Raw genomic sequence first — 24352 nt, 5'->3', positions numbered from 1 at the left:
ACAGTGGGTCAGAATCTCCAGGCTTTGGCTATACTCTGGATCTGACATTCGGAGCGCAGCTGGAATTTAAATATTTTTTTCTATTTTTTTTCTCCTGCTTAATGCAGGACAGATTTTTTCTGAAACTAGTACAGCATAAAGTATTATTTTGTACTGTGAGTTTCTTCTGTCAAATCCTGGTTTCCCTGGTATTATATCAACTGCATTTAGCTCAACTATTTCTGTTAGCTAAACACTTTCACATTCCTTGATATTTCATGGGAATGAAAACTGTAGCACTTGGTTCCATTAAGTTTTCTTGAAGTACAATCCATTTGGTAGATAGAATTTTAAATAAATCAAGCCTCCATGTTGACTTAAAGAGGCTAACATTTTCTTTGATTTCCTCCATTTCCCATTCTCACTTCTTCACTCCCTTATCTCCTCCTCGCCTTACTAGACTGGGTGATACAATCTCTTGGAATCTCTTAGAATCATAGAATCACAGAAAAATTTTAGTTGGAAGGAACCTTCTCTGGTCTGACCCCCCGCTAAAAGCAAAGACAACTCCAAGGCTTGACTGACTTCAAAGATAAATGTCTGCTCTGGCTGCAAACTCCCCTCCTTCTGTTACTCTAATTTATACTGATCTCATCTCTATTGTTTCTATAAATGCTTATGCATGATAAAGGAGCTGTTGTTGTTTTGGAATTAACCTAGACATACTATAAGCATAGTGCCTGGGTGTTTCATTTTGTTCTTTGCCATAGTGTGTAGGTGGTGAGTTCCGCTGTGCATCTGTGAACAAAGTATCATGTATAACCACACCACTGTAGAGCTCTATAATTTCCAGACCCTAAATTACAATGCAGGTAAGTACACACAGCAGTAATTTAGGACAAAATACACTACAGAGATCTTTAAATTAATACTCAATCCAAGTATTACAAAACAAGAACATTCAGAACAAAGGTTACCTTGAAAAGAAAATCAAACTGTCAGGATAGAGCAACACAGCTCTGGCACTCAGTGGTGATACCAGGCAGAAATTATGGGAGTGGCAGGTAAAGACATCTTAGGGTTTGTGATCTCTGGTTAAATTTCATGTAGTAGCATGAAATGCCTCTGCTTGTCTGTTACATCACTGACAGGGGAAGATAAGGACGCAGACAGTTCTCAAAGCGTAGCAACAGCATAGACCTGCTGGCTTTTTTACCAGGATCAGATGCTTGTCAGTGAGTTAGGAGACTAGTAGCCAGCTATGCTGAAAGCTACAGGCAGATCAATATCTACTTCTTCCCCTTAGAAATGACATTAAATGGAGCTGTGCCTCCAACTGAAGGCGCAGGCAACCTTGTGCTCTTCTTGCATTCCCTCTTAGAGGGCTTTTTCCATTCCAAGGCCATACTCAATCACCTAGGGTTGTCTGCTGAGGGCCTGACTGCACCCCACCAGAGGCTGCCTAAGAAGACCCCCTAAGCAAACTCCCAGCAGGCTAATAGAGACACATGTCCCAGAAGCAAGCTGAGTGAAGACATTTAACTCAAGCTATAATACATTATAAGCCACATGGCAAGCTGAAAAAACCCTATCTCTCATCACCCAACTAATTAGTTTGAGTGCAGCGCCATGAGGATGCATTGATACTGATTCCAGTTCTGGGTTAGCACAGCCAGCTGGGCTATCTGATATCTCAGTAGTCTGGAATAGACACACATATAGTTAGCTACCTTATAAGGGACACTGGCCCAGTTATCTCCCTTCACAGTTTTTTACTCAGAGTAGTACTATTTATCTGAAAGTCTGAAAAAAAACCACTTTTGGCCATCTTTTAATTGTAAATGCTGCAGCAGAAATAATCAAGAGTTATACTCCCAAAAGCCTATGCTCTGGATAACATCATATATTCTCTTCAACGTGACAAAATCTAGAAAAAATTAGATGACAGAGTTAGCTGTTTGGTCATACTGGAACTAAGAAACAGTGCTAGGCTTTCCCTATTGATCCAATTTGCTGCCTTCTGGACATACAGAAGGTTGAGCTGATTCTCAGTCTTTCTATCTGTGTATAGACTGATGGTCTGGGAATTCCTTTGGGCTCACAAACAGAGATGTGAGCTCTAGCTCTACCCTGATTCCACATCAGGGTGTGACTTGACTATACATCATCACTTCTGTCCTTTTATGCCTTCAGGTACATAGGAATAAAATCAAGGGCTGTGCAGTAGAAAGAGGCCGCACCACTGAACTTCTTTGTCTATGCAGTCAGGGGACAGGGACTCGAGTCCACCACAGTGCACATCTTCAGTATAGACTTCTGAAAGTGTCCATGGCTTTTCCCCTCACATTTCTAAGTTTTTTTTCCTACAGAGAATATCCTTTCTAGAAATTTTTACTAATTTCCAGTTTTTCAGAATAGTTATGAAAGCCTATTTCCAGTCTTCATGCACCCAGAAGTTGACCAAAAATGTAAATGGAAAAGCTGCTTTTATTCTTCTTCCCTTATTTATATATATGGGACCATCTTTTCAATATGAAAGAACTTATTTTTAGTCCTATTCTAACACAGAAGACTTTGAGTTTCTGTTACAAGGCTGCAGCTTTTCTAGGCTGAGAAACAGCTGGATTTTTTCTTTTTTTTTTTTATTTTGGCTTTCACATATCATATGCAACATATGGTTTCATCCATCTTCTCTTTCATCCACCTCTTCAATCTTTTGTAGCAACTCACAGTTACTGCTTGTTCCAGACATCACAATATTTCTTCATGACTATTCTTTGTTTCCTTCCAGTCAAAGATGCTCCTGCTTGTTGGTTTTATGTTACTTTTTGGCAGGCTAATCTTGCTTATAATTTATGTCTGGGGCCATATCCTAATTCTTCATCAAATGCATTTGGTTTCAGGGTTCTGCAAGGATTTAGTCTATAGCAGAGCATTCATTTTACAAGAACTACTTTGCATGTCCTAGCTGTAATAATGCTTTTTGTTAGTCCCTGGTGCATTAGTGGCTAGCTTTTTATGCTGCAGTTCTCAGCGTAGACAAGGCCACCATATTTGATTTGTTCAACCTTATCCTTTAGTAGAGGGTCAGCCTCACATTGCAAAATTTACCAGATTACCCAAATTACCAACCCTTACTCTTTAATTTACTCCTGTTTCTGGAGGAATCTTGCCATAAACATTAGCATCCTCTGTCCTTTCCTAAGGTGCTATCTTCAGTTTTGCCAGGATGTTATATTATTTAGGAGTTGTATCTTTCTGTCTGAATTTCATAGTTTCTTACACACTTTATTTTAGTAAATGCTGCAGGCTGATTATTTCAGACACACTCCTCTAGTTCTTCAGACACATTTACCATACCCTGGAGCTTTCTCCAGAATACTTTATTGTTTATAAAGTCACTTAACTTGCAGCTCCTGAACCCTTTCTGATTGTGGTTTCCTTGTGACAGGCAATACGGTGCTTCTGGGATTCAGGGTCTGTCTTTTTTATTCCCAAATTAGGCTATTTCTACTGCCTAGACAGTGATAGAAGACTTGTGCTCAGATGCAGTTTAGTTATACCCAGCTGAATGCTGAAGAGTTCATCTTTCAAGTAATAAAATATTCATTTGTTCCCACTGACATTTTAAAACACATTAAAGAAGCATTTATACTGATTTTCCCATTTGTTGAAGTTAGTGTTTAGAAAATTTACATCTGGATCATATTTAATCTGATGGTTTCTTTTAAAATTTTCACAGTGATGGCTCACCTGTGTGAAATTAACATGACAATAGAAAATTATATGCTTTGAAAATGATTGTGATAATGATAATTTGATTTGAAAATATATGACTATTGAAATACTTCAGATGGCTGTTCATGTTAAATAAAGCACTCCTTCCTTGAAATAGAGGATATTGTTCTTTGAGTATGACAGATCTCTCAGCTGTTACTTGCCACACTTTTGGTAAATATTAAAGACATAATCTTGGGTGAAATTAGTAATTGTTTATAGAAGTATAAAACACAGAAAAAGATTGGAGTTGTCTAGAAGGAAAACATTGTTCTAGTAATTCTTACTAAAAAATGTCTCAGTAAGACACTTGATCTAATTTTCTTCTAAAATCCATGGAGCTTTTCACTAAGGAAGGTTAGAAAAATGTCACGCATCAGTACATATTTTCTTGCTCATGGGTGTGTGATGGAATTGGCATAATCCACACTGAGGGAATTACAAAGAAGTTAAGGCTGAATCTAGGTGAAAGGAAGAAAACTTCCCCCTTCACAGAGAAATTCTCAGTGTTGCCATGTCCTAAAGGAAGGTATACACATGTAACTTTGGCACAGAGTAACCTTGGGAGAACAATTGATCCAGGAAGCTCTAAATAATAAAAGAGCCCAGAAAGTTGCTGGAACTTGTTACTTTCTTAGATACTCAAGTTGTTGCATGAGGATAGGGAGGTTTTTGGTTCACAGAATGTGTTTCCTCTTTAGCTGAAATTGTTTAGATCCTTCTGTGATGGAATAAGTGACAAAGTTAGGCAGGACTCAGATTCTTGTTTTTCCTGGCAGGCTTAGAATCTAAGAAAATAAGAGTAAACTAACTACTGCCAGGAGGAAAAAAAATAAATATAAAAACTGATTCAGAAAGGATCCTATATGCCACATCCAAAGCCATGTTCCAGAGTTCATACTGAAGATAACAGAGAAAGCCAACTGCATATCCAGAACTCCACTGAGTAAGATTTGCTTATTGTATACTAGAACTCAACACTTACCTTTCCAATATCTGGAAACATATTTTCTTATGAGGAGCTAAGGGCATAATTTCATAACTCAAAGGATGATGGCATATGACATTTAGGTTTCCTCTGGAGAGTAGATCAAAACAAACCTTGTTCAGCTCAGCCTTCAGATGTTTGTTGAGAAGCAGGAAGAGTTGTGATGATTTAGGGTGCATCTACATTAGCATTTTACTTCAGATTAGCATGCGCTTCCAAAGTAAATCTCCTGATCCTCTCCAGTTATCATGCTTTGGTTCATGCACTGGAGCAACCTGAAACTAGAAATTTACCCTGGGAGCCCACCTAGTGTGTCTCAACAACAAATTCAGTTGACAGCACTAGAGTTAGTCTGGAGTAACCCCCTCTCAAGACACATATAGAGTGAAATCAGGCCCACAGAATCAACCATTTTACTTTACAGATCAATTCCTGCTGTGCCATGGCACTTGCTAATACAAACAAGGCCACAGTCACAGATATATGTGTGCGTGTTTGTGTCTATGTATAATCACACTTGCCATCTCTACTCATGAAATAGTACATGAGAAAAAGCATGAGATTCCTTTTTAGGGTGTGTTGGTTTGCACACATTGCAAACTTTGATTTCATTGTGGATCTCTAAACAAGCCAATTTCATTGTGGATGTTTATACAAGGGTGAAATATTTCTACTAGGCATTAAAAAAAAAAAGGTAACTTGGGGAAATTGGTGTTACAGAAAGAGTGACACATAAACAGAATTATAAATTGTATTCTATTAATTCATCCATTCTGTGTGAAAGTATGCAGTGACCAGTTTCAGTGAGACTCCATACTCTAGATATGTGATAATTATTTGCGATTGAAAATCACAGGCTCCTGTAGTGTTTTTATGGTTCTCTCTCCAATGATTCTGCATCACAGTCAGAAAAGCTAAGTTGATCTAATTGCTGTATGAATGTACTGCACTTCACAAGACTGAGACAAGATCACACGTTGAGGAGAGTGCACTTTATTCCAATGGCCAGGACATACCTACTTGCAAATATTTATCTTTGATATAGTATATTTGGTTCCTTGGACTCAACAACATTTACAAAGAAATTAGGTTACTACTTCAGTTTTACTGATAGTGAAACTGATGCACAGAAAATTTAACTGACTTGCTGAAGGCTAAACAGTCTGACAAGGTTAAGAATAAGATTCAGCCTCCTAAATCCACAGTTGCTGCTCTTCTTTCTAAGCCAAACTGCATCCAACTCTTCCCTCCATACATATAAAAATATTACAGCATTAGGTTTATCTAATGGCTTCAGCAAAAGTAGCCATGACTACTGAGAAGCTGAGTACATGGAAAGGCTGCTGCTGAAAGTTGTACTGCCTTGGAGAGAAGATGCATGTAGAAGAAAGAAATATGTATCGCATATTTATAAATTGTCCCAGATAGGGTGACCCTAGGTGTTACACATTCTGTTGTGCCATGCAGATGTTAGAGTGCATCTGCTATTTAAATATTGGTCTATATTTTAATCTCTATTTCTTCTGATGCACAGCTGGGATTGTGAGGACATAATGTGCTTTACATTTATCTTAGTTCTCACGTATTTAGTGTTAGCACATGGTCCAGCGGTAAACCAGATTACATTAGAGGAGCTCTGTGAGCAAAATGGATGCATCTACAGCAATAGCTTTAAACGTTCATTTTTTTGATCACACCTGCCCTAAAATTATACAAGATTTAGATTAATATGAAGCACAGTAACTTAGCTGATTGTCTTTGTCACACTGAATGTATGTGTGCTGAGTGCACATTCAAGCATTTTAATAGCACAACTTTAAATCTAAGGACTCTTCTGTAGAGATGGTGCAGCATCTGAGTTAGTTCTGCTCTGTACAAGGCATGTACTCTTTTGTTTGCCTCAGTGAGAAAGGCAATTCTTTTTGAAAATGTTTGCTTTCTCCCAGTGAATAGTGAACATGCTGGGCAGGTTTTGTAGCTGGAATGTCAGTTTTCTTTAATTTATTTTGCTCTGTCCAGTTTATTATTGATAAGAAATTGTATACCTGGTAGAGCCATCCACATAAGGAAATACTGTAAGTCATATGCATGAATGGGCTAGTCACACATAGAGCAAGGTGTATGTTGTGGATTGTTACTGATGACTAAACAATGCTATTGACAGTAAAGGATGCTCTGTACTATGTACTGATCATAGGAGAAGAATCCAATGAAATGGCTACCTGAATAGCTGTATAAGTCATTATAAATACTGAGTAGTATTGTTATCTTTTTCAAGGAAATTATGACCCTCATTCTTAGAAGAGAGAAAATAAATGTTTTTCCATTCGCAAAGATAACTCAGAAAACATCTGTGCAAATCATCAAGCATGTTCATACAACTCTTAACATGGTTGATAGGCCTCAGCTCCTTCACTCCCACTGACTTTAAATTAACTTGTTAGCCTAGCAGTAGTTAACTGCAAGAAACTGCCTCTGACAACATGAACCACACTGCCTTTACCTAGATAAGTGTATATATTTTGCACAATGTGATACCTTAAGGCAAGAATCTAGAGGAGCAACTCTAGCGCGAAGTTTATGTATTAATGTGTTATGTCAGTATGTGGGCAGAGAGACGCAAGAAGTCTGCGTTTACTGTAATCTAAACCTTTAAATCATTAATTCATCTCTGTCCATCTGGTTTATATGTATGAGCTTTATACTTGCTTCAGACCTGTGATGTCTCTCCCAGCTAGGGAACTGGTTACAGCTGCTGTATGATGGGCTCTGACCTACCAATTTTGATAGTGAGTACAAGTGCAGCTGTACAGTCAGTCTTTTAGTGTAATTTCACTTCTCACCTCCACTTCCTTTCCTTTGACTTGCTCCCTCTGCTCACAGGCTACTTGCTAGATTAGAAATATGTGACTGACATTTAACCCTTTCACCCCATGATGTCTGTGTGATTCTCTGCTGCAGCTAGGAGGACAGAGAGGTAGGGTTAATAAAACAGAAACTACCACTAGAGAAGCCATAATTGTTGGACAAACTCCAGCCTGGTACACAAGCTATGCCAATGGAAAACCTGGGATAATATTCTGAGGAGCAGTTTAGAGGCAAGTCTGAGAAGCAGCATGGTAAGAAAGTGGCATCAGCATTTCAGTCATGTAAATGGTATCTGCCATCTTAGTTTTTCATGTAGAGGAAACTATGGAAATATTTCTGAAAGATGATTAATAAAATTACTGTTATGGAGGATACTGCAATATATTGATGTCATGCTAAAGACATTACTGTTAAAAATAATCTAATTGTTCCCCTTACTCTTAATGAAGTTTTCTACAAAGTACTTCTTGGTTAATTAAATCTGTAATTCAACAGATGAAACTATGAGAGGTGGAAATACTTCAAAAGATTTGTACCTTCTGTTTGATTTTTCTTTTCAAACAAAGAATTCAGGGTAATTGCTCCTCTGACATCAAAGTCACTACTGGAAGTAATATTAATATTGGAGCATGGACTTTCACAATTCTGTGTGCACTAATTTCCTGACATGTTTTAAAACCTGAATGATGAAAAAGATTTGTGTATGTTGAGTTAATGAGATGTCTGCCATGCTAGTAAGCAGCATACGCTTTTTAATGCACCATTAAATTTGTCTGGGACTTCGCTGGGAATGCTGTTACAATTTTACTATGTTTAAATGATTTAGTATTTTAAATTATTGCAGGCAGAAAAACTTAGAGCAAAAGTGGTCTGTTTTAGAAATGGTTAATGGAGTAGATCCTAGAGAACAGAAGTTAAATTACTCCCAATACCAGGTCTTACAGGAAAAAAAATCAAATACTAGAACCACAGTGAACAAATATTCTTGAGCACTCTTTCTATAGTTTTATTCACTGACAGTGTCACATTAAGGTTAGAAAAGCAGCTGTTTAGTCATTCCTGTCCTGAAGCAATGCTTCATACAGTATTTTCTAGAATCTCTCACATTACAATATCCAAGTTTCAGCTTTCTTTTCTTTGCTAACTGGTGTTAGCACAAACTAGTCTCAGTTGCTTTTGTTCAGTGCATTTGGAAGTTAAAGGGGACACTACATGCCAGCTTCAGCTAATTTACAGCTCTGATCTTGTGCTATCTGAAAAGAGACTCTTTACATGTGGGAAAACTGACTCTGCTGAAAAGGAATTTGACATCCTGATCTTCATCATGAGAAACTGGGTGTTCCACTTTACCTGGAACTGGAACAGCTTGTATGAAGGAAGACTTATCCTCAAAGAAAGAAAGGGATAAAGAATGATATGTTGCAATAGGGCTTACTCTACAGTGAGTACTCTTTCTTTGTTTCATTTTAAACCAAAATGTTTCTGTGTGTCACAGCTGCATGTGGCAGAAGAAATAGGAAGCAAATGGTGGGACCAAGAGAACCTCTTACTGATCGATGCAACCTCAGTTAGTGCTCTCTCTGGGAAGGAACATGAAGAGTAAGATGAGTTGCTTGTTGAAAATAAAAAAGAACCCCAAAAGACTCCAAAGCATTTATAAATGATCTAAAAGCTTGCCTTCTGCTCACAGACAATGGACATTGTCAGAAATCTGAGACACACAAATCACCTCCAACTTCTGCCATAATATTTGCACCAATGTGAGGGAGAATGCTGCATAGAGATATCCAAGTATAGATCCACAGAAACCACACTGCCAAAAGTAGAAATTGTTCTTAGAAGAAAGTATTGAGTATTTATTGCTAAAATGCCAAATTTATGACCCAAGTCCTGTACTAGTTTGAGACATTTAAAGGTCACAGTTGTGCAGCCAGTTGTGGTGGTAACTGGGAGGGAGCAAATCCAGCACCAGAGCAGTTGTAGACACAAAAAGAGTGAAATGTGGGCATGCTGCACAGCTGTACAAGTTGATACTGCTATGGCAATATGTAGCTCTACTATGTCCCCAGGAAAAATATAGCTTCTCAACTGGAAGACCCTTGGCTGTGCTCTTACACAACATTTGTACTCTGCTACAAAGCAGAGCCTAGTCATACTTCCTCCCTAGAAAGGCATCAAGGAAGGACACTTTATCAACGTAGAAATCAACAGCTGTGCTCTCTGTTTAAGAGCAGGTGTTAAATCACCTACACGCACTCTGAGCACAATTTTCAAGACTTTGAGCAAAAAAAGTAATCCATTTGCCTTTGTTTTCCAGTTTGTAATGCTGGACTGTTACCTGTTTGATATTATTTAACCGTGAAGGTATTATTTAACTAATTCTTATTACATGGTTTAAAGTTTTATAGAATTTGCACCTTTAGATTAGAGTATTACATGGTTTCAGTGATGATTTCCCTAGAATTAAAATTACTTCCTTATACAATCTGGGGAATATCAGTTACCTGAAACAAACCTATGGTACACTCGTATGCATTCCAGCAAGTTTTTTTTCCTTGCTCTTTTGAGAGGGTTTATATTGATTTTGAGAGAATTATGAAAGTTGTAATGAAAAAGCTGATTGAACTCTTTAATCTCAACATGAGAGCACCATCTAGAGGCAAGTAACATGCCCTGTGCACCCAGGCTAAGTGCACCCAAGATCACAATAAACCGACAAACTGCTTTTGAATTTGAGAATGCTTAGAGGAAATAATCTCAGACTTCTCTGTATTAAGGAATAGTTTTTTTTTCTACACTGTTTATTATTGTGAAATGGAATAAACTGGTATGAAATATTCTGTGACTTTTGCAGAGAGAAGGATGTGAGAAATCAACAGTCAAAAAAGTGTAATTATTTCATGACACCTATGGTTGAAGAATGATGCAGTCTTTCTTCCAGTTCTCTGGAAGCATCATTACAGTTGCTGTACATGCTGAAACATATGATATTTGCATGCCCCAGTCTGAGACAGGTGTTAACACAAAGATTTCTTCAAGCAACAGTCCATACTAGAGTACTCCACCGTTAGCATCCACCTGAGTAGATTTAGAGATCCTTTCACATGCAGTAAAAACCATTTGTTTCCATTTTGATAATTTATGAGGTTGTGCTTTATATAGCTAATACCTGACAGAGGATTATTTGAGTTGCTAGGTATTACATGGCTTGACAGCTCTTTTGCATAGGCAAACCAGTTGTAATCCCACTGAAATTGTAGAGTATCTTGGTTTAAACTGCAGTTAATTAGAAATAAAGCAAGCCCCCTGTGTCCACAACTTCATATTTAGGAAGACTGGACATGTTTATGAGAATTTAGAGGATTGTGATTTTTCACTGTGAGACATCTTGGGTACTCTGCGCCTTGTGAAAAGAAACACAAGATGCTACAATACGTACAAGTGTGTGGTAAATTGTGTCTATATACTTTTGGTGTATGTGGTAGACAATGAGCCTGCTGTCTTAAAAACTGTCAGATGCATCCATAAGATTCTGAAGTAATTCCAAAATATTCACAGCTGTCATGGAAAGCCCAATTAGACAGGGGCAATAATACTAGCTATATGGTTTTTGAATGCATCAGAAGGATGACCCTAAATTACTATGGGATATACGTTAGTATCACAAAATATAAATAAATCTCTGTCATGCAAAAATCATGTCTGAATTCAGTTCTGCATCTTAGACCTGCTAGGTCTAGGCTATTTCCACAAAGATACTCTTCTATAGGCATGGAGGAAATCCATAAAGCTCAGAGATTAAAAAACCTGAAAAAATCCTCATAAATACCTATTACTTAATGATACATATTTTGCTTAAGTATAACTATATAACAATTCCTTAGTTTACTATTTTTTCTGTCACAGTTCTCTTCTAGTTGCTTTCAGGGTCATGTTCGACATGTTTTTAATAAACATTCCCAAATTAACAAACACTCTCAAAAAATCACATGGTTGTATGAGGCTTGCAATTAACCAATTACCTACACCTATTCAGCCCAGAGAAAGTGTCATTTTAGCCTGATAGGTACATTCACACCAGCTACAGTATATTTAGCTCAAGCCACACTAGCATCAATAAGAACATCTACAGAGAGCTTGGTTTTGCGCTGCCATGCCATGGTGAAGCTCTTGCCACCAGGCCTTCCTTACACTTGCTATACTAAGTAGCTGTATTAGAAAGAGCTTGAATGTGCCTATCCACATTGCTTTTGCAACTTCACCTAGCTGTGCATATATGCCCTAGAAAAACATTTTATGGCATTATAGTCTACTTTATAAATTCATTATAGTCCCACTGATATCACAGCAATACTCTGTGCTTCTGCAGTCCTTTTACTTTCCACTTCTTTTTCTTTCTCTTCCCCTAGCTCCATTCCCTTCTACTTCTCTCCATACTTAATTAGGGGTAAATTACTGTAAGGGATATCTAAAGGTGGCCAGCAAAGGACTTTCTAAAAACTGTATTCATTCTTTTTCTTTTTTCTTTACATTGGCTAAAGGAAAAACAAAAGGGCTTTTTTTTTTTTTTTAAGTGAAAAAGTTCTTTTCTCCTCCCACATTCCTCCCTCTCCCCTCACGTAATTTTACCAACCTTGTCAGGTCTTCCGCAATCTCTTCCTGGAAGCAGATGTGTCCCCTTTTCTCGATCATGCACTGTACACGTGGGCAGTGCGATGACAAATCTCAAACAACTGTTTCCTTCTCCAATTGATTCACTGGTTGCAGTGGTTAAATAGGAGCTAAAAAAATAATAAATAAATGACCTTTCAGTGAAAAAATTCCTTCAATTCTTCAGCCTCTGATTTTCTTTCTCTGGGATATTACTATCTCCTTTTCTGTCATCCTGAAGTTTTTTAGGGTAGATAAGGTCTTAATTTTATTATTAAAATACTTTTCACACTTTGTAATTCTAGTGCTTCCTTAGTGTTCACTAAGGGAAATAAAATCTAAGAGGTGAGGCTTTACTTTTTCTTTTAGGTTTATGTCTGGAAGTCATGTGGCCTGCACACAGCACCTGCAGAGGGTTGAATATGTAGCATATGTTCTCTGCAGCTTTACCAGATTTAACTTCCTGTCCTAGGGACAAATGTCACTTGACAAAATGTCACAAAATGCAGTTGTGTCCATTCCTTGTAAATCTATCAGAGGACAAAGCTAGCTTTGAATGTTGGAGGGGAGTCAAGACTTTTCTGGGATTGCAGCTGAAATCTATCTGAAGGATAATTCCAGGTCTAATGATACCAGAAGGTAACTGAAAACAAGGATATTCTAAGGATCAAATGGTATCTTTGAGGATATATGTGAATCTTCCTAGAGAAATCAACATAAAAATATATATAAGTAAAATTTTATTCTCATTGGAAAATAGGAAACTGTCAAGGTATTTGGTTTCTCTATGTTTTTTGGTTGGTTGGTTGATTGGGGTTTTTTTGTACTGGAGGAAGTAAGTAGAGAGTGAGAAAATTACTTTAACAGAGGTTAATGGTACTCAGTTCTTACATGTTGGATAACATGATATAGCCCAAGTCCTAAAAAAAAAAGTGAAAGATAAACGTTTTCAAAACCTTCTTAATTACATGTTTTTAAAGTATTTAAAGTTCTATTTCCATTAAAACCATGTGACAGTTATGAATAATGAACAGTTTATCAGTCCCTTTTGTAATGAACAGATCTTTGGAGATACATGATTTTGGAGGCCAAGATTGTATTACTTCATTGAAATAATGATATAAGTGCTATTGTGTGAATCTCTATTACTACATCTACTTGTTACTTATACCTGATTTATCTCAAATATCTACCTATTTTTTTTCATATAGACCTAGTTTCTCTTGGTTTATTCTGGATAGAAATATGACAGTCTGCTCTTCAGCAGAATAGAAATGCTCATATGCTTAATTCATGCAGCTCAATACTTGTGGCGGTGACATCTCTCTGGGAGGAGGAGTCAACAGGTAAGGTGGTAACATCCTAAAGCATTCTTTGTAAATCTGTAAGAGTTAATCTGTCAACACTTAAACTGAACACAGAAATTAGCTACATCACAGTCCAGATTCAGCCTTTGCACAATCACAGTTCATTGACATCATCAGAATTACTGCAGGGTTAACTTGGCCCAGTTTCTCTTTGTTAACACAGGATTGACCATGGAAAGGTTCTGTGGTATTCTGTGTTATTTCTATGGTAAATTGTTCAGATATTTTTTCTTAGGATCTGTTTTCCTCTCACACATGTGAGAAATCTGCTTCTCACTAATATGAATAAGGCTTTCCATATTTTTGGTTTCAGATGGCCCCACGCTGAAGTTAAAGAAACCCTTTCCATGCTGCCCACAGGAGGGCAGCGTTGCTAATGGTGTATGCAGACGCAGCACCGTGCCTGCTCTTGGATGCTTTTTCACTGCTTTTAGCAGTAGGTAACCATATGTTCTGCAACTTTTGTGAGTGTAATAGAGAAACGCCTTTAAAATAAATACAGAGGAAAATGTTTGCTTTTTATAGGTATTTTACAACCTATCATGGCTCCTCTAGCACTAAAATCTAGAAAAGACATGTCTGATAGCATACTAATTAGGCTCTGATACAGAAAGTGATCTTACTCAGCTTTCTTATATATGCAAGAATTGAAGAATATCCATGTAAGGATGATAAGCAATTTCCCCCCAAGCTTCTTACCATTTTTTCTCATTTCCCCAGCAAGTAAACCCCTCTCCTTGCTAGCAGGACATGAGACACTTGAATCTTTTATTGTGTATGTCCTCAGAGGAAACAACCGTAGAAAAGAAGGTCCCCAAGTCAAACATCAGTTCAGCCCTAATTTCCAGAACTTACCCCTATGCAATGAATTGGAGGAAGTCTCTTAGAAACCCATGGCCTCCCTAAAATGTCACCAGCTCTGCAGAGGCACAATTTACAGACCTTTTTTTAATTTAATCTTGCATAGTTTTGAATTATACATGAAGTCCATCAATGACATCAATTAACTGACATCATACCAGAATTTAATACAAATTTGACTTCACTGCAACTAGGCTTCCTGCTGTGCATCCCTATCTTTACAAAGAACTGTCTTTGCTAACAAATGCTCGATTGCCTCTCAGAATGGAAAGCCGGGAGCTAGGCAATTTGATGTGTAGACCAAATTTTCGTATTAGGAACACTGGCACAAGTGAAGGGAGTTTCCCCATCAAGAACATCAGGCTTGAAGAGCATTGCTCTCAGGAAACTTCCATGAGGTTCTGTGCTTCTGAAACTGTACCAACAAAAAGAAGAAACATTCTGGCAGTCTGGTTTCAAGGGCCACTTAAGAAAATTTGGTCCATATAATTTACGCTGAAGGAAGCCACTGAACTCTTGAAAATGTTGTCAGAGCTCTTTCGGGTCAGAAAAGAAAAATATTGAATATATTATACTGTGTGTGCATACACTGAATTAACAGGAAAGCATTATAAAGTGCTGCTTTTCCTTGTTGCATGTGTGATTTAGACAGTATGATAAGTTCAAATAACAGCTCCTCCCACATAATATTTAGTACCTTTGATTTGTTTTTCTGGTTCTAAGATATCTGAAGAAATCAGTTCACTGCACAGATTTAATGGTAACATGGGCCAAGGAAAATGAAAGCTAGGCAAAGAATGACCTTTGTGATACATCCATCTCAGCAGATCCACCCTTGATTACAAATATTCATGACTAATGGTATAGTTTTAATTATAATGGAACACTTATTGTTAAGATGCTGCAAATGCATCAGATTTTCAAAAGCTTTTGTATTTGAATGCTTTGCCAGTGCTTGCTAAAACCCCATGAGAGGAAATAATTTTCTGTGAAACTTGCCAAAGCCAACTTGTAGCCAAGATATTGCATGACAAAAATCCTAAATGAGGTAAAACAGATTGATTAAAAAAAAAAAAAAAAAAAGCACGAGTATTCTTTCCTTTCACATAATTACTTTTTCAGTATCTGGATTCTTTTTCTGATGAAAAAAGAAAATGAGGGGATAAGATCCTTGTGGGCAACTCATGCTCCAGTGGATAACATCTTTTGACTTGTGATATTCTTAGGAACACAGAAATTACTAAATCAGGTCATACTAAAGGTCCATTTTGTTTTCTTTATCTACTACTTTATTAGCATATTCAAATAATGCTGAGAGATATGTGAGGTGGGATCTTATTTGTTTATTTTGGTTAATCTTGCAATTTTTTGTTATTCCATTTTAATTATTAAGGCAACCGATGTACATAAATAAAGCTTACTATTGTATAATATACCAGATCACCTCAAGAGCCTTTTTCAAAGGCTGATACCACTGGTTCACTCCACTGGAACAGAGGCTATTTCTATTGAATGTTTTGCTTAATGTAAACTAAACTAAATACTGATCATCCTTTACCTTACATAACTTGTTCTTTCTCTAGTTACTATATCACTTTCCTTGTAAATTAATTAATTTGAAATACCTAGTTCAGCTTCCTTTGTACAGTTAAAACATTATTTTCAACAAAACTCTCTTTATCTATCTTTAAATATATTGTCTTTTTTTCCCCCTTGCTTTTTATTTTGCAATACGAAACTGTTCTGTAACTACCTCGGCCTAGAATCCTGTTTAAAAAAAAAAAAATTGCTGCAGAGACAGGGTGGAAACTGTGATCCAACTTGTCTGCACATCTTGCATATTTTTTCCTTTGCTTCAAGAAGGATGATCCTGGGAACTACAGGTCAATCAGCCTTTCTTTTGTTCCTGTACAATCATAGCATGAGTCTTGGAAGCCATTTCTGGGCAAATAAGGAGAAAAGTGACAGGGAACATCCATCATGGCATTGACCAACCTGATTGCCTTCTATAATGAAATGACTGTGGGATGAATAGAAAACAGTGGATGTTGCCTACTTTGACTTTAGCAAAGATTTTGCCACAATCTTCTACATTATTCTAGTACCAAGATGGGACTTGGTCTAGACAGAAGGACTACTAGATGGATGAAAAACTGCCTGGATCATCAAGCTCAAAGAACAGTGGTTAATGGTTTGTCCTTCACCTGGGGGCCAATTATAAGTGGAGTTCCTCAGTGGTCTACTCTGGGACATACCTTTTTTCATAACTTTATCAATGACCCAGAGGATTAGACAGGTTTACAGAAACCTCATGGAATTCAGCAGGGACAAATGCCAAGTCCTGCACCTGGGATAGACTAATACCTTGCAAGAGTAAAGGCTGGGGACTGCCTGGCTAGAGAGAACACTGCTGAAAAGGACCTCAGGGTCCTGGTGGACAGTGAGCTAAGCATGATTCAGCAGTATGCCCTGGCAGCAGTGAAGGATAACAGCATCTTGGTCTCTATCAACAGCAGCACAGCCAGCAGACTGAAAGAAGTGATTAGCCCCTGTTACTCAGCACACAGCAGACTGCACCTGGAATACTGTGTCCAGTTTTGGGGCCACCAGTACAGAAAAGATGATCAAGTTGAACAAATCCAGCAGAGGATCACCATGATGGTCAGGGGCTTGAAGCCGTTGCTCTATGAAGAGAAGCTGAGAAAAGCTTATTCAGCCTGGAAGAGGTTTAGGAGGGCCTAATAACAGCCTTTCTGTACCTAAGAGGAGGTTACCAAGAAGCCTGATCCATGCTTTTTACTAAGGTGCATTGTGAAAGAATGAGAGACAATAGCCACAAATTGAAATAAGTCAGATTCTGACTAAGGAAAAAAGTTTCCCCTTAAATGTAATTAAACAATAAAACAGGTTATCCAGAGAGCTTCTGGGATCTTTGTCTTTGCAGATTTTCAAGACCCAACTGGATAAAGCCCTGAGCAACCTGGTCTAAATTCATTGTTGATCCTGCTTTGAGCAGGCAGTTGGACTTTGAGAATCTAAATGATTCTGTGAAACAGGAGATAGTTGAAAGCCTCTTCTTTCAAAAACATTGCATGGACAGTAGTCTTTTCTGAACAGTGAGAAATTTGAGAAGCCCATTGTATTGTTTCATGGTCTGTACTCAAAAAATAAAAACGCAAGTTATTTCTTTGGAAATGCAGAATATTGATGTGATATCACCACCTGGCTAGCCTAATGCTATTTACAATGCAGCCACAAAAGCTGAGTGACTTGTTAACACCTGTGTTTCACCATCACAGAAAGACTAGGATGTAAGTAAATGCCTGTAACAAAGTACTTAGCATACTTGTGCAGTGAGATAATAGAGAGGAGTGTTTTATTACATGGAGGTGGGATTGGCACCAGCAATAACAGCTGTGAGTGCGAGGCTCCCCAGAAATCCAAAAAATGACAATCATTCCATTCAGTGTTCATATTCTTACAAAGAGCTTTTACTTCATGCTTCAAGAGAACAGAGCAGAAAATTAAGCAGAACAATATGTATTCATATTTCTTCAGAAATATGGTAGATAGAGTGCTATATGACTGATTATAAATTAGGAATAAAAACCCAGGAGAGAAACACAACAGAGATGGATAAAATAGTGAAGGCTGGTGGAAAGAAAATAAGTATTTCTGGAGAGCACAAAACATGAGACACACATAAAGTGAAAATCTAGTAATACCCAAGAAACTTTTTTTGCAGATTTTCTATAATTCTTCTGTGAAAATCAATACAGAGAAGAGATGAGATTGCAGCCCTAGTGGAGTTGGAAATATGTGTCTCTTGCAGGTGTTAGATCACTTGTGGCAAAGAGCTTGCAAACATTACATAATAGAGCAGTAATAGACTCACAGCCCTGTGGTCTGCTCTGCTGCCTGGAATGCAGGACTTCTCATACCAAACAAGTTCAGCTTTCGGTCCCTGCAACCATCATGTTACACAGTGTGCACCACTTTTATGGGAAAGTATCTCAACTTGCATGCAGTGATGCAGGGGCCTTTTGGTGGTATTTCCTTCCATTCTAAGTAGATTTCAGCTTGGAGATTTGTGGACATGGTTTTTCCTATTTCTGTTTGCTCATCTGTAAAATGCATAAAATAACTCATCCCTCAAAGATGGTATGAGAATTACCATAAGCAAGAGAACTGATCAGGCATTAGTGATAACACAGCTGTAAAGTACTCTTTCCTGGAAGGACACAATTCCTCTAAGTATATCCCTAATGTGATGAAGTTATATTTGAGCGTGTTTATCTTCAGATCTGTCCGTTCCAAAGCAATGTCCTCTCTTTACATTATTAGGCTGCCACGCCACTGTAGCAGTGACACATGTGATTGCTCAGCTTCAGAAGGCAGTAACTGGACACAAAATTGCATGCACTAAGGACTCTTGTGGTATTCTGTTTGCAAATATTTCCAATGCACAATTTCACTGTAGAAGGCCCTTAGAGTTTTGGAGAGTTAGCATTTGATCCAAGAATGGCATTTCCACTTATAATACACTTGGTCTAGATTTGTGTAGAGTTGCTCCTTTAAGGACATATTTCAGAACTCCAGAATGAGATCTTCCCTTTAGTATATGGTGCTTCTTAAATACTCTTGTTTTCCAGAGGAAGAAAAACTTCTCTGGCTTCTCTTGTAACCTGAAGTTCAAGGACAGTCTTGGAAATGTGCACAATTCAGTTTGAGTATTTGCTCCCCCTCATGTAACAGCCATGTGCATCCAGCCTAGTGCATCAAAATTAGCCTTTTTGACCCTACCTAATTTAACTTTAGAATCTGTGTTGCAGTCTGATATTTCAGATCTGCTCTTCTTTTTAAATGCACTTTAACAAATATCTGCAGCCAAAGTCCAAATCCCAAGATGCTGAAAATTAGCATTGCTCTTTGAGGTAGTACAACTATGTCAACTGAACAACTGCTCCAGTGAGTACTGAATGTAAGTTAGAGGGATGCATGAATTTTACAGTGGTGTGCAAAGAACCCAATTTGCAGAGTGAATGAGTATGTTTAGAGAACAGAGTTATGTAATTCATCTATTTTGGGGATTAGCCATCCCTGAAGTTCTGAAAAAGGTAACTGGGTTGGCCTATTTATAGAGTCCGTTCCTATAGTTACAGCACAGATGCTAGCATGGAACAAAAACAAACTTAGCTCAAGCCATCTCCTCTGTGCACCTTGGTAAATGTGTACTCTCACAAAAGTTTATAGATCTCTCAGATACAAAGAGATGGGGGGTCTAGAATGCTACCGTTGCCTCAGCATCTGTTTGCACATTAGTATGCCCTATTTCCTCTTAGGTTCTGATCATTCCTTTGTTTTTCAGATCATCTGTGTTACAGAGATATGCGGAGACTCCTCCTTTTAAAGGAGTTTCCTAGTGTATGAGAGAGAAGGGGCACCAATCCTGCGAAAGCTAATGCAGTAATTGCCTAAATTACTCTGATCTTTAATTTCATAAGGCTGCTAGGGATGGTGGCTCAGAATCCTTCCTTTACATGATCCTCTGTTTTCTAAAATGCATTTATAGGATCACTGTAAAACTATGAAGCCCATGCAGGATGATAACTGTAGGTAAGAATTAATGAAAAAATACAATTCATACTCAAAGAGTTCACAATCTTGAAGTCATGCATAATTGTACAACTTATAGGAAGGGAAGGAACAGTTTGTAGTAGGGTCGTGTAGGTTTGGGCTGCTTCTTATAGATTCTGATTTTTTATATATAAATATTTGTCTATATATAGTCATTGTTCTCTTTTCTTAAATATTGAACCATGGCCAGTTGTTTTGGTAGTGGGCAGCAAGAAAAGGGCAAAGGAGACAAGAGGAGGAAAGTTATCTGGCTAATGGAGAAACGCCTGTTCCTAACATACGGGTTACCACAGAAAAAAAAATCAAGTTAGGCACAGGATTCTATAGGGATGACCATTTTAATAAGGACTCTGAATCATGAAAAATGAAGTGACTTGCTCAGGCAGAACTGGTTAATTCTTCCCTTCACTAGTCTATCCTATGAGATAAGGAGATCACAATGTAAAACAAAGGGTAGCAGAAAATGAGGGCAGAGATATAGGGTTAGCTCCTTCACTACTCAGCATTCTATATTGTCATTCATGCACAGTGCAAGCTAAGCAAATTTTGACTTGTTCATATCCTAGCCCAAACTGCATAGATTAAAATGACAATGTGCAGTGCACAGAAGTGGGAATCTAGGCCTTTAACAAAAAGCCTAGAAAATTTAGATGAAAAGTCTGGATTTCATATGGAAGAAGAGATACAACCTATGAATAGATTTCAGCAGAGGCTAAGCAGAGAATTAAACAGTTTAATAAGAAAAAATTAAAATTGAGATAGTCTGTATAACTTTGTGTGAGAGAGAAGAAATACATGTCAGGAAGATGTAAAAGAGTCATACTGACTAGTATATTCTAATTCACTGAAACTTCCACTACAGTTAATAATAATGCTCTCCTGTACTAAAGATCATAGTAGAAAAGACCAGGGTGATGATCTATAGAGCCAAACTCCAATTTCTTCTTTTTTTGAATCTCACTGGCAAAGAAACAAAAGCAAAACTCTTAAGCACTGATACCCATACATTTATCATAAAGTGCATTTTCTCGTAGACTACATTCTCAACTCCAACCAGAAAAATTAATGAAGTAAAAAGCAGAACAGGAAGTGACTGATGCTCAAAATGCATATAAGGTGCTAGACTTCTTGATGAACTACATTCTGAGAATTACTGTAAGAATTCATGTTAGTACTGATATTTCAGAAAGGTTTAAGAAGAAAAATGCATTTTGAGAAAACTACCGGTCAACATATAAGGATTTAAAATATACATATAATGAAAATAAAATGCATGTATTGAAAATGTATTTTTAGTATTGTAAAAGAAAATTATTAATTCAATAATTTGATTTTGACAAATATTAATAATCTGGCTAAGAATTCAGTGAAAAGGATGGATTAAATAAAGCAAGGAAAATACAGAAAAGCATTATGGCTTTAGAAAATAGTACAAATACATTTACAAAGATACTAAGAGAATATAGCAAAGAAACTTCAGGTCAAAATATTTAACTACTGAGTTAATCTTCAATAAGACTTGTACCCAGAAGTTTTCATTTAAAGGATTTTATTTCTGGGACAAGGTCTTTAATATATAACTTAAAACATTTTATTTGCTGCAATTAATATCTCAAATAATGAAGAGCAATAAAATACAACACATTTTTTTTGACCTTAGTAACAGCATTATTAGAGGGTCTGCATCTTCTTACATGTTTGCATAGCACCTAGCACAATATTTTCTTTCAACACCCAAACCAAACAATGATTTTTGCCAGTTCTCTATGTTCTCTATATTTCAGCTGACTATGGCCTAAGATTTTTTCAGGACTTTCACTGGATTGAACGAAAGGTCTGAAATGTCATCATTCAGTTGTAAATTGTACTTATCATTCCCATGAGATTTCATCAAGCTCCCGATTGCTTACTTGGATGCTATCTGCTCATCTGCAGTGACTGCAAAAAATATGGGAATATGAACTTGAAACGTCTTTTCAGTAGAAAGGATAGAAAAATATGTGGCTACCTGCATAAAACATGCAGGCCTTCATTGTTCCATCCTGTATCATCCTGTGTCTTCATGGTTATTTTATGCAGAGCTAGCACATTCATTCTTACGATGGTTTTGTTAGGTCAAACCTGATACTTGTAGATATCTACTGCTCCCTACCTCCCACTTTCAGGATCAAGTGGACACTAATATTTAATTACTCAAATCTTTTTTAGTAGATGCCTTAACTGTTTTTAAAATTATGATTTTATAGAACATGCATGTGTGTGACTGTGTGCAGATGCATGCTGAAAGCAGGGTTCCTGAATCCTGAAGTCTTGAGTGAAGTGCTTCAGACTGGAAAAGGAGAGGGGGTGGATTTTAGACTAACCCCTGTTCCAATGTTAGATGCATTTTCCTCTAGGATTACTTGTGCTCTCAAAATTGGTCTCCTTGTGTGGCTTGTCAGGGATGCCATGTCGGTTTCAAGGATGACAAAAAAGAACATGAGCCCTCATTAGAGCTCCAATCACATTGCATGTCATTAAAAGGGCATTCAGCCCTGCACACAGTAATAGGCAAATAAACCCCCTGGCATATTAATGTATGTGCATATGCATATGCATAATTCAATATGGCATTGATCCCAAAAATCCAAAGATCCAACAGCAGTTTTGAGTACCGTACCAGGTTCCTATCTACTGAAAAAGGACATAAAGTACTGTATTGTTCCTTACAGCAATGAGTTCAGTAAAGCATCGACAGCATGGCGTTTCAGTGTCATGAGGGCTAATATCCTACTAAGTAATTATTGACTAAAATAATTTACCACAACTTTTAAATCCAAAGTAAAACCCATACTTTCACACTCAATTCTATAAAAACTTATATATTTAGTTTACATATCACTAGCAGTACTTGAAAAATGTGCCAATATGTATGTGTTGAAACTAACCACAGCTTTTTTTTTATTGTTCATGATGCACAATAGCATTTTTGTTACTGACCACTGAAATATGTCTCTGTGGAGATTAAGAGGTACCTCATCTTCATGACTTTCCTTAACAGCCATTTTAGCATTCCTCCAGGCTGCTCTGGGCTGTTTCATCAAGCTTCAGATTCTTCTCATGAGAGAGAGATGAGGTAAGCAGGGGTCTCCATTTAGGCTTCAAAACAGCCATGTAATGCTATGTGAAATTCTATGCAGCCATGGTATAGGGTGGCATGCAGAGAGCAAACACTGATACATTCATGATCATATCATCAAATCCTGGCATGTCCATGATAGGTCAATAGAGAAATTCCATGATAAACTGGATAGCTCTGTTAGATAGCACGGCTAAGTTACATTGAGAGCAAAAGAGAGTGTCCATTCAGACATTGTATATGTTTCACTTAATTGGTGAAAACTCTAGAAATAATCTGGATCACAGTTATCATTATAGCGTCCAGTTTATCTCCCTAGGTAAGCAAGTGTACTTAAAGTCAGGTGACCAGGAATAGAATTTACCAGCTTCCGTTTTCTCACTGTTCTTTTTCTCAGTGATGTTTACATTTAATCTGTCTTTGCCCAAATATACATAACCTAGAAACAAACATCATCGGTATATACTTTCCTCAGAAAGAAATCAGGGAGATTCAGCAACATTGTGATTCTCAGATGAAAGATTATATGTAACTGGAGAAAAATATGCTGGCAAGCAACTATTTGCAAATTCACATTTGCCAGTACCTGCTAAAAACTCATTGTATGAAGCAGATTGGACAAAACTGAAACTGCAATAGGCCATCTTTTGATCTTCACAGAAGTCTCTGTGCTGTTTTTTATCTAATTGGAAACTGCCATGTGGTCGAATCTTCATATAGCTGCAAGAACCCAAAAACCACATGAAAATACCCAACATTGCTTACATAAATGACCAAACATGCTGCTGTGGTATTTGAAAAGCCACAAATCTTGTCAATCAAATGAAGTTCTGAAGAGTTTACTGACTGTCACTTTGGCTCTTTGTTGTGTCAAGGCAGAAACATTCCTCGGACACATTTAGAAAGCTTGCCTCACCAATCATCCAGTGTGTCACCAATTACTTTGTTCCATTCCTCAATGATCTACTAATATTCTCTTAGCCAGAGTTGCAGTTAGAAAGCATTTTATCTGGAACTACCCACTGGAACCTTTCCTGAAAGGGGAAAAAGTCTGCTTTTGTAAATAGCACAGAAATAATCTGACTGCAGTATTGAAGCCTTAATTTT

The 24352-nt window shown here is 37.4% G+C and overlaps 1 protein-coding gene across 1 annotated transcript in view; it reads right to left on the bottom strand.

Moving 5' to 3' along the window:
- Window positions 1–24352, bottom strand: part of FAR1 (fatty acyl-CoA reductase 1) — an 88250-nt gene that overhangs the window by 52168 nt on the left and 11730 nt on the right. Inside the window, exon 3 of the mRNA XM_042784470.1 lies at window positions 12246–12393. The gene's annotated coding sequence lies outside the window, so the exon portion shown is untranslated. The remainder of the gene's footprint in view (window positions 1–12245; window positions 12394–24352) is intronic.

Source organism: Tyto alba, unplaced genomic scaffold (assembly GCF_018691265.1).
Source record: "Tyto alba isolate M040663 unplaced genomic scaffold, T.alba_DEE_v4.0 Super-Scaffold_8, whole genome shotgun sequence".
In the NCBI taxonomy this organism is placed as follows: Eukaryota; Metazoa; Chordata; class Aves; order Strigiformes; family Tytonidae; genus Tyto; species Tyto alba.
Note: the sequence above shows the minus strand (reverse complement) of the source record. Positions and strands in the feature narration are given on the sequence as shown.